Consider the following 13504-nt stretch of genomic DNA (forward strand, 5'->3'; position numbering starts at 1 on the left):
GTGTGCAAATTGAGGTTGTGTATTCCACAGATACACTTGGTTCAACATACAATATCCATTGGTATATATATATTTGTACTACAGCCTTAAACTCTAAATCTTAAAGGACCCACAGTAACGACACCTCTGTCTAGAACCAATTACCCCTTCTATCTCCCACCAGGCAGTTTTTTTGCTTAGACATGGAAACAGTTTTCACACTGGCCCTTGTCAAGCCACAGTGTACCAAAAGTACTATGCCAAGCATTAATAACTTGCATAAAAATTCCGCATCACCATATTGAGCACCTCATAATGAAAACAGGTAAGTCCCTAAATGCTAACTGACCCTTCTTTTCTAGTATTAAACATAAAAACCACATGAGAAAGAAATTCAAATAGAAGTAATATAAAACTGTCGCAAAGCATAAAAAACAGCTTGGATGAGAATGGTCTTTTGTAAATTTTAGGGTGATGCAGACAAAAGTTGAAAGGCTGATTAATTTTCCCAACTTCCTCCTGCGTTGGCTTTGTCTTCTTGGGTATCTGATGTGCACACAGACTCTTCACTTAATGTAGCAATGGTTTCATCCAAAGTTGTCTTTGAAAGAAAGCAGGCTTTCTCAGAGGAGTTCAGATCTCAAAATAGAATACAGGGAAATTAAGGACAGATCCAATGTGATAGGTGGAGTCCATTACATATCCTTTTTGCTGATTTCAAAAGCCTCTTGGTACGCTTGTTGTGACTGATCCACAAACCCTTTCTTGTCACCAGTGGCAACCTCAGACATGTAACGGTAGTAGTCACCTTTCATTTTCAAATAGAAGTGTTTGCTCTCTGCTTGTGCAGCATTGGGATCAAGAACTCTTCCAAAAGAGACAGTACATCATTGCGGATGTACCCTAACCTTGGTCTCAACCTCCTCTCTTCGCAAGTCATCTGTTGTTTTGTTCAGCATCTTCTGTCTTTAACTCAGTACTTGAGATGACCCTCCAAAATGGCCTACAAATTCTTACAACATTTTTATAAGTAACTGAGAGAAGATTACCCTTCCCATTGGATAATTCAGCTCCTTGCTTAGTTACAGACTTCATGCAGGCTGCTGTGACATCACATTGCTCAGCCTGCTCAGCCAGTTTTTGTTTCTGATCCAGCTTATTTTCATTCATGACTGGATGTTTATGTCCAAAGTGGCTGTTGGAAGATGGATGGGGGCTCAGCAGTGTCTGACTTTTTGTTTCCAAAGATACTTTTGTCAGATTAATGATGTTCTCATCTATTCCTGAATTACTAAGAGGTTTTCTTTTTTAAGACATGAATTTAGGTTGAACTTTATCAAATACTTTCCCTGCACCTAACTGAAATAACCATATTGTTTTTCTCTTTTAATATCTTAATGTGGCAAATTATAGTCATGGATTGTTGAATCATAAGCCTGAGGAAGAGCAGTTTTATGCATTTTCTTTTCACATAATTTATTTTCTTTGTTATATGTACCCATACAAGTTTAATTGTAACCAAGCAGGGCCCTACTGGGCCTTCCTGGGACAGACCCCTCCCCCATATTCTCTGGTTTATTTCCTCTCTTAAGTATTTAGGTAACAGTATCTGATGCACATTTCAAGAGTTGTTTTACAGTTACTAAAACCCCCACCAAAGGGAAGACATTAACTACTTGATGACCATGGGCACATAGCCTGCAGGCCTCCTGGAGACCAAGGATTAATAACGCTAACCCCTGTGGCATTGCCCTGCTACCTCACCATCAACCAATCACAGGACTACGCTGGTTACATAACCTGGGACTCCCCTCCCTCACCTGGCCTTTAAAAACACTTTCCTGAAACCTATCAGGGATTTCTGGTATGTTTGAACACTAGCTACCCTGGACTACTTGTTTGGCACGCTGCAATAAACGCTGCACTTTCCTTCACCACAACTCAGTGTCAGTAGATTGGCTTTACTGCGTGTGGGCGAACTGACATGTGTTTGGTTTGGTAACATACTTTTCAGTTCTTTTAAAATTTATTATAAAGTATACCATGCTATTTGTAATAATTTAGGACTTTTTACTAAAAATAAATTGTTTAGGTTTATGTATATTATCACATTCATTCATTTTGACTGTTTCATATTTCATTGTGTAAGTAAATAATTTATTGTATGTTTGTTCATATCTATTATCAGAACTTTTTGTAAGCTATAGTAATAAAGATAGCATGTAGCTGGCACAGGAATAGAAAACTGGCCAATGGAATAGAGAACCAAGAACTAGACTCACCCATTCATAGAACTTTAACAGACAGACAGAGATGTCCTGTCTCATCAGTAAGGAAGGGTGGGAGGATTCAATAAGTGAAACTGAAAAACTGGCTATCCACAAAAATAAAATCATTTCCAGAAAGATTAAGGATTTGAATATTAAAAACAAGACTGTGAGCATCTTAGTAGAACATATTGGTGAACATATTTTAGGCACAAAAATTATTGACAATATTTGATAATATTAAAATTAAGAAAATTGGTTCATCAACAAATACTCCTAAGTGAAACATAAGTTATAAATGAGGAAAAGCTATCAGCAATAAACACAGCCAACAAATAAATTTTATGAAGGCTAGTTAAAGAACTCCTACAAATTAGTAAGTAAAGCTACAACTCAAAGAAAACAATGGGGCAAAGGACATGAAAAAGCATTTCACAGCAGAGAAAGTACATATCGCTAATAAATGAACTTCATCCATTGTCAGGGCAATGTAAGTCAAGACTGCTATAAGTTACCATTGTAACTCTCATTAAACGAGCAGATATTTTAAAAGCTTGGAAGAACCCTGTGATAAATGGAATATTTCCGACCATATCAGTAAACAAAGGATGTCACAGTCATCAACGATTGCAGTCCTCCAACATGAGCTGGTGAGCCCTGAGGAAACTCAGGGCTGAAAAGAATACCTGCCATCTAGCAGCCATCAGACTGCAGCCACTCCCTACAGTGAGCTCTCAGGAAACACAGGATGTGAAAACACAGCATACTGGCCCCAGATAGCTGAGGAGCATATCAAAGGAATGATTTCAGTGAACCCAGACTCTTGCATCTTCCCATACGTAGAAAAGCGCTCAATTCCTTAACTTGAGATATCTGGTTTTCTTTAATTAACAATAATCTTTTGATGTACAGACTACCTGCCCTCTGTTACAAAATTTCTATATAGCCTGGCTCCCCCCACCCCACCACTTCCCTGCCCCCCGCCACCTTCGCCTCCTTGGAGCAGTTTCTCAGAGTTATCTGAAGCCCTGTCTCCCAGGCTGCAGTCCTCATTTTGCCTCAAATAAAACTTAACTCGCAACTCTCACTTTGTACATTTTTTTTAAAGTCAACATCTGTGTTGGAAGTGATATACACCTTAAATCTCTTATGCATTTCTGGTAGGAGTGCTAAGTGTTAAAAGCACCATGGTATTACCTTGTAAGTTTAGACTAGTAATACTAATCCTGTATATAAAGTCAAGAGAAACATATGTTTATATATATGTTTATACATATATATATCAGATGACATGTACAAGAATGTTCATAGCAAAACTGTTCATAATAGCAAAACCATAGAAAAAACTCAAATGTTCATTGGCAAGAGAGTAGATGAATTAATTGTGTACTTACATGATGGACTATAGAACAACATTCAAATTGAACAAATTATAGCAACACTGTATAGGACTGTTAATTGCATGCTATTTAGTGAAAAAATATACTAAATTATTACATTATAGTACAATATCCTCCTTACTAGTGTTAAAACAACTAAAATCATATACATTTTATGGAAACATGAAATAGTTAAAAAGAACATATGAAATGGAAAGCAAGAGAATGATGAACATAAGAATCAGGTGACAGTTTCTTTGGGTGAAAAGGATGAAAGAAATAGGAGAAAAACAGGGGGAAAAGCCATAGAGCTAGAAATGAGTTACCATGAAAAATCTGGCTTTTAGTGTTTTTTTATGTAAAAGATTGTATCATCTGCAGAGACAATTTAACTTATTCCTTTCTGAATCAGATATATTTTATTTCTGTTTATTGATTAATTGCTCTGGCCAGAGACTCCAACCAAAAACTATTACAACTAATAAATGAATTCAGTAAAGTTGAAGGAAAAAAAAATTAATATACAAAAATTAGTTACATTTTTATACACTAACAATGAACTATCTGAAAAAGAAATTAAGGATACAATGCCAATTACAATAGCATCAAAAAGAATAAAATATTTAAGAATACATTTAACCAAGGAAGTGGAAAATTTGTACAACTGAAAACTGTAAACCAGGGCTCCCTAACCCCCAGGCTGCGGACTGGTACCAGTCTGTGGTCTCTTAGGAACCAGGCCGCAGGGGGTGAGCCACAGGCAGGCGAGGGGGCAAAACTTCATTGGCCACTCCCCATTGCTCGCATTACCACCTGAACAATTCCCCCCCACTCGTGGAAAAATTGCCTTCCATGAAACTGGTACCTGGTGCCAAAAAGGTTGGGGACCACTGCTATAAAACACTGATAAAAGAAAGATATAGGAATCAAAACAGTATGACACTGGCATAAAAACAGACACATAGACCAATGAAACAGAGTAGAGAGACCAGAAATAAACCCATACGTATACAGCCAACAACAAAGGTTTCAAGAATACACAATAGGAGAAGTATGGTCTCTTCAATATATGGTGCTGGGAAAACTGGATACTCATATGCAAAAGAATGAAATTGAAACCTAATCTTACACCGTAAATAAAAATTAACTTGAAATGGATTAAAGACATAAATGTAAGATCTGAAACCATGGAACTCCTTAAAACATAGGGGAAAAGCTCCTTGACACTGGTCTTGGCAACAATATATATATTTCTTGATATGGCACCAAAAGCAGACAAGAAAAGCAAAAATTAAAAAGTGGGAATACATCAAGCTAAAAACCTCTGTACAGCAAAGGAAACAATCAGAAAAATGGAAAGACAATGTATGGCATGGGAGAAAATATTTGCAAATCGTATATTTTTGATAAGAGGTTACAGTCCAAAATATATAAGGACCTCATATAATTCAATAGCAAACTAAACGATACAGTTAAAAAGTGAGCAAAGGACCTTACAGATATTTATCCAAATAAGACATACACATGGCCAACAGTTATATGAAAAGGTGCTGAAAATCACTAATCATCAGGAAAATGCAAGTCAAATGAGATATCTCCTCATACCTGTTAGTAGCATCAAATAATGGCTATTATCGAAAAGAGAGGAGATAAATATTGATGAGGGTGTGGAAAAAAGTAAACTCTTGTGCACTTTTGGTGGGAATGTAAATTGGTACAGCCATAATGGGAAAAAAATATGGAAGTTCCTCAAAAATCAAAAATATAACTACACATGGCCCAGCAATCCCACTTCTGGGTATGTATCCAAAGGAAATGAAATCAGTGTCTTGAAGAGATATCTGTACCCCTAATTTCACTGCAGCATCATTCACAATAGCTAAGGTATGGAAACAACCTAAGTGTCTGTCAACAGATAAAGAAACTGTGGCGTGTGTGTGTGAATATACATATATGTATTTGTATATATATGCATATGTACATGTGTATATATATATATATATATATATAATATACAATAGAATATTAATCACCCATAAAAAGAAGGAAATTCTTCTCTTTGCAACATGAATGAACCTGGGGGACATTATCCTAAGTGAAATAAGCCATACACGGAAAGACAAATACAGTATGGTCTCATTTATATGTGGAGCCTAAAAAAGTCAAACTCATAGAACCAGTGAGTAGAATGGTGATGGCCAGAGGCTGGGTGTTGGGGGAAATGGGGAGATATTGGTCAAAGGGTAAACACTTTCAGTTATAAGATGAATCAGCTCTGGGGATCTAATATACAGCCTGGTGATTATAGTTAATTATACAGTACTGTATACTTGAAACTTGCTAAAAGAGTAAATCTAAAGTGTTCTCATTGCACAAACAAAAAATGATAACTATATGAGTTTATGGATGTGTTAATTAACTTGATTGTGGTAATTATTTCACAATGTTATCATATATTAAGTCATTACGTTGTGCTATCTAAAAATAAATGCACTTACTTTTCAGTCCACCCATTTCACTCCCAAGTATTTACCCGAGAGAAATGAAAAAAAGAAAAATGTGCAAATACTTTTTCATAAATATTCACAGAAATTTTATTTAGAATAGCCAAAAAAGCAGAAACAAACCAACAGTCTGCCAACAAGTAAATAAATTGTAGTACATCCATGTAATGGAATACTACCTAAAAAAATTAACTGTTGATACCTGCAACAACATGACTGAAATTCAAAAGAATTTTGATGAAATAAATCAGAAAAAAAGTACATACTATGTGATTCAATTTACATGAAATTCTTAAAGCATCTAAACTACAGTGAGAGAGTAGCTAAGTGGTTGCCAGGGCCTGGAGCTGAGGGAGGTGTATTGCCTTGCAAAAGAGGATCAGGGAGCTCTTTTTGAGATGATGATGGTCTTCTATGTCTAGATTGTGATAATGGTTACCCAAGTCTACGTATTTATCAAAATTCATTGAACTGCATACTTACAATGAGTACATTTTCTTTTCTATAAATTGTACCCCAGTAAAATTGACAAAAAAGTATATCACCTTCATTCTGGGTGGTGTGTTCACAAATATGTATTATGTTAAACTAAACAATCTAATCACATAAATCTAGTAAATATATACCTACACAATGGAAGGTCACAAATGTTCAGTTGGATCATGATCGATCCTAGTCTGGACACTTGAGATCCTTTAAAATTTCGAAAAGAAACACATCTGCCCATGCACTCTCAATGCCTTTTAGAAAGTTTAAATAAAACTTTATTGGCATGTCTGAGAATTGATATGTGTTTAGAATATCTTTGATAGGAACATGTGTTATTATTACCTTGATATTTGAAAACTTATTAGAGATACAAAGAAAATTACATGACTCTTCAGCTGCTATCTGCTATTAGCGTATTGAGAAAAACAGTGGATAATTTGTTTGCAGACAGAAGTAATGTCCGATCCTAGTTCTCTGGAGCTGTAAGGTGGAACCAGGGGTGGAGGAGCAGGGAAGGGCAAGGAAGGGTCAGATACTCTCTTTGCTGGAATTCAGCATAGAAGCTGAAGCTTGATGTGCCAAAGGTCTGAAGCAGAAGAAAGTCAGAATGCCAACTCATGTAACCATCTTTCATTGGTTAGATTCCACTTATTTCTCTAAAAATTCAGATGGATAATCCTCGATCCTAGCCTAAACTACAGCCTTTTTAAAAAAAAAAATAGGAGATAGAAGTTTCCCTAATATACAAAGAATAGAGAACATGGTTGGAACTTGAAATTGCTAGTTTCTCTGAAAATGTCTGAACTTTATGCAATTATATAGACATCATTTCCTGAGAAATCCACATAGCAAACACTATAATTTCTCTGACACTGCCGATTAATAGAGACAACTATACTATGGCTGCAACCCATTAATTAGTTCTCAGATATCATCCAGATTGTTTCCTGTACTGACATCCATGGCCATGCTTCTTGCTTGAGAGGTAGTAGAAGGCAAACACTGAAGGTGCAAGTTCAGCACTCAGATAGACCTGGGTTTATATTCTAACTCTTCACTTAGTAGCTATTTGACATTGAGAATGTGACAATTTTCTATGCCTTGTTTTCCTCATTTGTAATATCAAGAGAATAATAGTAAGAACAATACATTTTTGAAAGGTATTTATATCTTTATAGTGTTTAATGAATTAATATATGCAGGCACTTTTAGAGCTCAACATATGGCAGCTATAAAGAATGTATTTTAAAATATTTTTGTTCCAAGAAAATGTTTATGTAGTGAGATTTTGTTCAACCAGTTTGTCCTGAAAGACTAATTTTCTACCTAAAAGAGGCTGGATTCAAGATCCTTCTCACTTTAGAAAATAACCTGTAGAAATAGATTCTCAGTGGACTCGTATGTGTTTGGAAACCTATACCTCAAACTGAAAATGATTAACTGAGGAAAGAACAAGTTTGTTTTTATTTCTTGAAGAGGTATCACCAGCCCTGAGTGTAACTCTCATCATTCTCACTAATACTCTGTCTATTCTTGTCAAGAAGAAAATGTGGTAGGCTGGGGCTGGTGATTTACTCAGATCACTCAAATCTCCATTTGACAGGCACTTCTTATCTCTCTCTATTTTTGTTCCCTGTGCAATTTTGGAATGACATCTATGTATTTTCCTTCTTTTCAGTTAAAAACAAAACTGAACTAAATTAAAGTAAGCTAAATTAAACTAAACAGAACAATACAAGCATTCCCCTCCCAAACAAAAACAGCTTGGAACATGTTCTTGTGTATCATGATATAACCAGAAAGTTTTCTTCCATACCAGTATCTGTGATTCTAAAGAAAAAGAGCATTGACCAAGGGTTAGGGAATATTACAAGAAATTTTAAGAGTGTTGGGACTTTCCAGATGATGCTGATTTATTACCATCACTAAACAGGATAAGTTTATTATCCAGATCTGGAATGTCCTATCATCCTATATGGTCTACTTAAGAGAGTAATGCTGATTATACATGACTCAGTTATATATACCCTTAGTCAGCATTTTTTTGGCATGAGAACCAATTTATGGAAAACAAAGTCATTTAAAATGATATTTACAAATGAAAGTAGTCTTTAAAATGTATCTTTTAAAAAAATGATAAATGTTCACTTAAAAACATCCAAACTATATACTTCCAACTACAATAAAAATCACCAACACCCAGAAAGAGCGACAAAAACACATTAATTGTATTTTACTTCATTGAGTCCCAAGAGGAAAGGGTATGTTTATACAACTCGCACTACCTATTTTATTGTGCAAAATAATTACAATGAGAAAACAATTTTTTTCCTATTACAGAAGTAGCAAGAGGGAGGCAGCTTTCTAAGAAGCTCACATCCTGATATTAAATTGAATATTTTCTGAATCTATATTGATCTCTCTTTGACAGTTAGTTGGTCACTGCTGATATATAGCTATAGATTACACAATTACATTCTTAGTCTTAGTTTTGCTTCTTTGTTTAATTAGTTGAATCTCATTGCCAGTCAGGACCAGGAGCTTCAAGGTTTACTCTTCTTATTTAAGTCAAACTGTCCTACAGGCAATTCAGTGATGGCCTTTTCTATGAGAACAGGGTCTTCTGGGGATCTAACGCACACCATGGTGATTATAGTTAATAATACTGTATTGTGTGCTTGAAATTTTCTAGGAGATTGTATCTTAAGTGTTCTTACCACACACACACACACATAACTAGGTGAGATAATGGATATGTGGTAATCATTACACAATGTGTGCATATATCAAAACATCAACTGTACAGCTTAAATACATATAATTTTTATTTGTCAATTATATCTTAATAAAGCTAAAAAAATAGGGCCACAAACCATAATTTACAATTATTGAAAGATCAAACCTTAGCCTTTCTATATTGAAGTTTTTGCTTAAAGGAGAATCACAAGGCTTTTAAATATTTAAGATGTCTCTAAAAGAAGGAAGCAGAAAGACACAAATCACAACTTAAAGCCCTTAGGCTGATTAAGGCCAAGCTGAGGAAGTATTCTATTTCCTTTCTCAAATCCTAACCTTTTTCTCCTAGTTTTATCTTCTTAGGGTGCTGTGCCTTGGTCTTCAGATCACTGGAATTCTGATTTAGTAATTTTATATGCCATTTTTGATCACCTTTTTTCTATAGTACAATATCTCTGATTCCCCTGCCTCCTTCCACCTCCCCTTCCAGGCTTAGAAGGATGCAGACCCAGTATTCTATTAAAGAAGAATATACAGACAGGTTAAACTAGACAGTTGAACATATATACTATGCATTTTTTACTGCTCTAAAATAGCGATTAACAGAATATCTCACTTTGCACCAGGAGTTGTGTTATATATTTAAAAAAAAACATCATAAACAAATCTGGGGTTTTATTATGAGCCACCATTTACTGAATTTATGACTTTGAACAGTTCTTTTACTTTCTGAACTTCAGTTGCCATGTTGGTAAAATGAGAAAAAAATCTAAATATATTTACTTGGTAAGATTACGTATACTCATTTTGCAAATAATATATGCAAAAACATCTGTACGTAGCAGGTATTCTAAAAGTAAGTCTCCCATTTCCAGGATTTTCTATGATGAAACTAATTTATATTTTCATAAACCACTGTTTTAGCTTTTGAATGAAAATAATTAAATTCCAATTTTAAGGAAAGTATCTTAAATCCAATTCCAGCACCTTGATTACCAAAGCAAAAACTGAGTTCTAAAACTATCAGGTGATTGCAAGTGAATCAATTCCTTTTTACTGGATTGTTTTCTGGTTAAGTTAACACCTATTTCAAAAGTTATCCAGAATTTTTGCCTTTTGGCTTTGACACTGAACTTAAAGTGGTGATATTTCAGGGAACACTGAAATGCAAAGGACGCTAGGTTGCATTTACTTTAAGGTTCATTCACAGTGACTTTTACATGACTTGTTAGACATTAGCCTCCCTGTTTTGAAAAGGCCAGGTACATCAGGGTCAGGGCAGAGGGTGATCACCATTAGCCTGCACTTTGTCACTGTCATCCAGCTGCTGAATGGCTGCATTTTACGTTCCACAGGTAATGGAGGATGTCAGAGCTATTTCAACTCCTATACAAGTCAGAAGTTAACTGAGGACTCTGATTTTAGTAAGAAAGACTTTTTCTGCCCAAGTCGCTCAAATAACCTACGCTTGATTTTCAATGGGAATATAGTAATTATTGTCTGTGAGTGCATTTCATTAACCTATTAATGAACTCTATGGTAGAATGAGATCAGAATTTAGTATGTACATTTGTAAGTAATTATAGGACAGGCACAAACATTGCTTCAAATATTTGCTTTAAACTGGATTTGAACCAAGATTAAATATCATTATGAGAAGCATGTTGTGTTGCCTTTCATTCTTTATGTCAACCTATTAGTCTATGTGGTTTCAGAAATTAAGTTACAGCATGCTCACTCAAGGCTGCACTGATCCCACTTGCTCTTATCTAAGCCCAGCCTAACAGGCTGCGGCATCCAAACACTGACAGCTTTATTTGGGCTTTGAGCAGAGATTTTATTTCACTTCATTACATACACTTTACATTTTTTATTCCACTATGGCAGGCTCATCCTCCTTTCACACTGCCAGAGGCTACCAATTGGTAATAAATCTCAGCTTCCAACCCACTCAAAAGAGGAGAAATCAAATGAGTAAAAAAGAAAGTAGACCATAGCCACTGCCTCCATTCACACTTATAGATTTTCTGCAACCTTAGGGGATTTGTTAAGGTCCTATGTGTACCATTTAAGGATAACCATGAATTGTATGTAAGGAGACTTGGATTTTAAAAAATAAAAAAAAAATTTTTTTTGAAGTATAGTTGATTTACAATGTTGTGTTAATTACTGCCGTACAGCATATGATTCAGTTATACATACACTCTTTTTTATATTTTTTCCATTATGTTTTATCATAGGACATTGAGTATAGCTCTCTGTGCTGTACAGTAGGACATTGTTGTTTATCTATTCTATATATAAAAGCTTACATCTGCTAACCCCAACCTCCCACTCCATCCCTCCTCCAAACGCTCTCCCTTGGCAACCACCAGTGTGTTCTCTATGTTCGTGATTCTGTTTCTGTTTCATAGGTAGTTCATTTGTGTTGTATTTTAGATTTCACGTATAAGTGATATCATATGGTATTTGTCTTTCTCTTTCTGACTTACTTCACTTAGCATGATAATCTCTAGTTGCAAAGAGACTTGGATTCTACTTCTGACCCTGGAATTCACTAACTGAAAACAGTAACATTTCTGGCATTAATATGTCCATATTTATAAATTAAAAATAGACCAGATAATGTCTGTCACTTTCTGTTTGAAAAATATACCTTCAAACAATAAGAGAAGAAACATTTACTTTTGAGTAAATCACTGTGTACATGCTCTTGATTCTCAATTAGTAGAAGAATAACAGACTTTTTAGCTCTTGGTACTTTTTTTTTTTTTTTTTTTGGCGGTATGCGGGCCTTTCACTGTTGTGGCCTCTCCCGTTGCGGAGCACAGGCTCCGGACGCGCAGGCTCAGCGGCCATGGCTCACGGGTCCAGCTGTTCCGCGGCATGTGGGATCTTCCCGGACCGGGGCACAAACCCGTGTCCCCTGCATCGGCAGGCGGACTCTCAACCACTGCACCACCTGGGAAGCCCCTCTTGGTACGTTTTGATAGTAATATTGCTTTAAAAATAAATACGTGCTTTTTTGTTTGTTTTCCTTTTTTTCTTTCTTTTCTTTTTATTGTATCTCTATGAGAAGATAAATGTTAGCTGAATCCATTGTGGTAATCATTTCACAATTTATATAAATCAAACCATCATTCTGTATACCTTAAACTTTTACAGTGATATATGTCAATTCTTTCTCAATAAAACTGGAAAAACAATAATTAGATAACTTAAATAGTACACTATTAAAGATAACCTATGCACAAAGAACATTCCAAGTGAGATGTCTTCACTTACTAATTCTATCAAATGCTTGTACCATGCTACAAAAACTCCTCCAGATATTTGAAGGAGAAATACTTCCTAGGTTATGAGGCCAGTGTTATTCAAAGATATTACAAGAAAAGAAAACTATAAGTCAATATTCCTCGTAAACATAGGTGCAAAAAACCTTAAAAATAAACATCATATTCTGCAAGCAGAAAATGTGATCCTCAAAGGATATCTTGGTGGCTGGAGCAATTTCCCAAACTCAATCAGTTGAAAACTCCCGGGATTCAAGAGGAGTTTAGACTTCAACTTCTATTTGCTAATTTTGTCTCTAATCTTATCTCCCCAAACCGACTGTAAATACTTTGTAAATACAAAGTATTTTTGTAAAATGAAGTTGGGGATCATATCATATATTCGACTTAAGTTTTTACCACTAACATAGTAATTAGGCATTTAAGTAATATTTGTTCAGTAGTTTGATAGTCACAAATGTAGAAATCAATTGCGTCTAACAGAAGAATTTAATACACACTGGGGTGTTGATACTAACCTCAGTCTAAGACAGTTATCTTAATCTAGCTAATGGCAGCTCCTCTTTCTATATGAATATAGATTTTGATGCAAACTTTTAATTTAAATATATCTTCAAAAAGTGTAGAATAAAAGTGTGTATCAGAATAAATTTTATAAAGTGAACAAACCCATGCGACCATCACCCAGATTAAAAACAGAGCACTGTCCAGATCCCAGAAGCCCTCTTTTGTCCCCTTATAGTTATTAGGTCTCTAAGAGTAACCACTCTCCTGACTTCTGACACCATAGGCTAAGTTTGTCTGTTTTGGAAACTTTTATCAGTATAATCATAACATTTGCACTCTTTCAGGTCTAG

The 13504-nt window shown here is 35.3% G+C and overlaps 1 pseudogene; it reads right to left on the minus strand.

The window, feature by feature from the left end:
• Positions 1 to 478: 478 nt before the first annotated feature.
• On the minus strand, positions 479 to 1155 carry LOC112405961 (14-3-3 protein zeta/delta pseudogene; annotated as a pseudogene).
• Between the last annotated feature and the right edge of the window lie 12349 nt (positions 1156 to 13504).

The sequence above is a fragment of the Neophocaena asiaeorientalis genome, unplaced genomic scaffold (assembly GCF_003031525.2).
Source record: "Neophocaena asiaeorientalis asiaeorientalis breed wild unplaced genomic scaffold, Neophocaena_asiaeorientalis_V1.1 scaffold379, whole genome shotgun sequence".
NCBI lineage: Eukaryota > Metazoa > Chordata > Mammalia > Artiodactyla > Phocoenidae > Neophocaena > Neophocaena asiaeorientalis.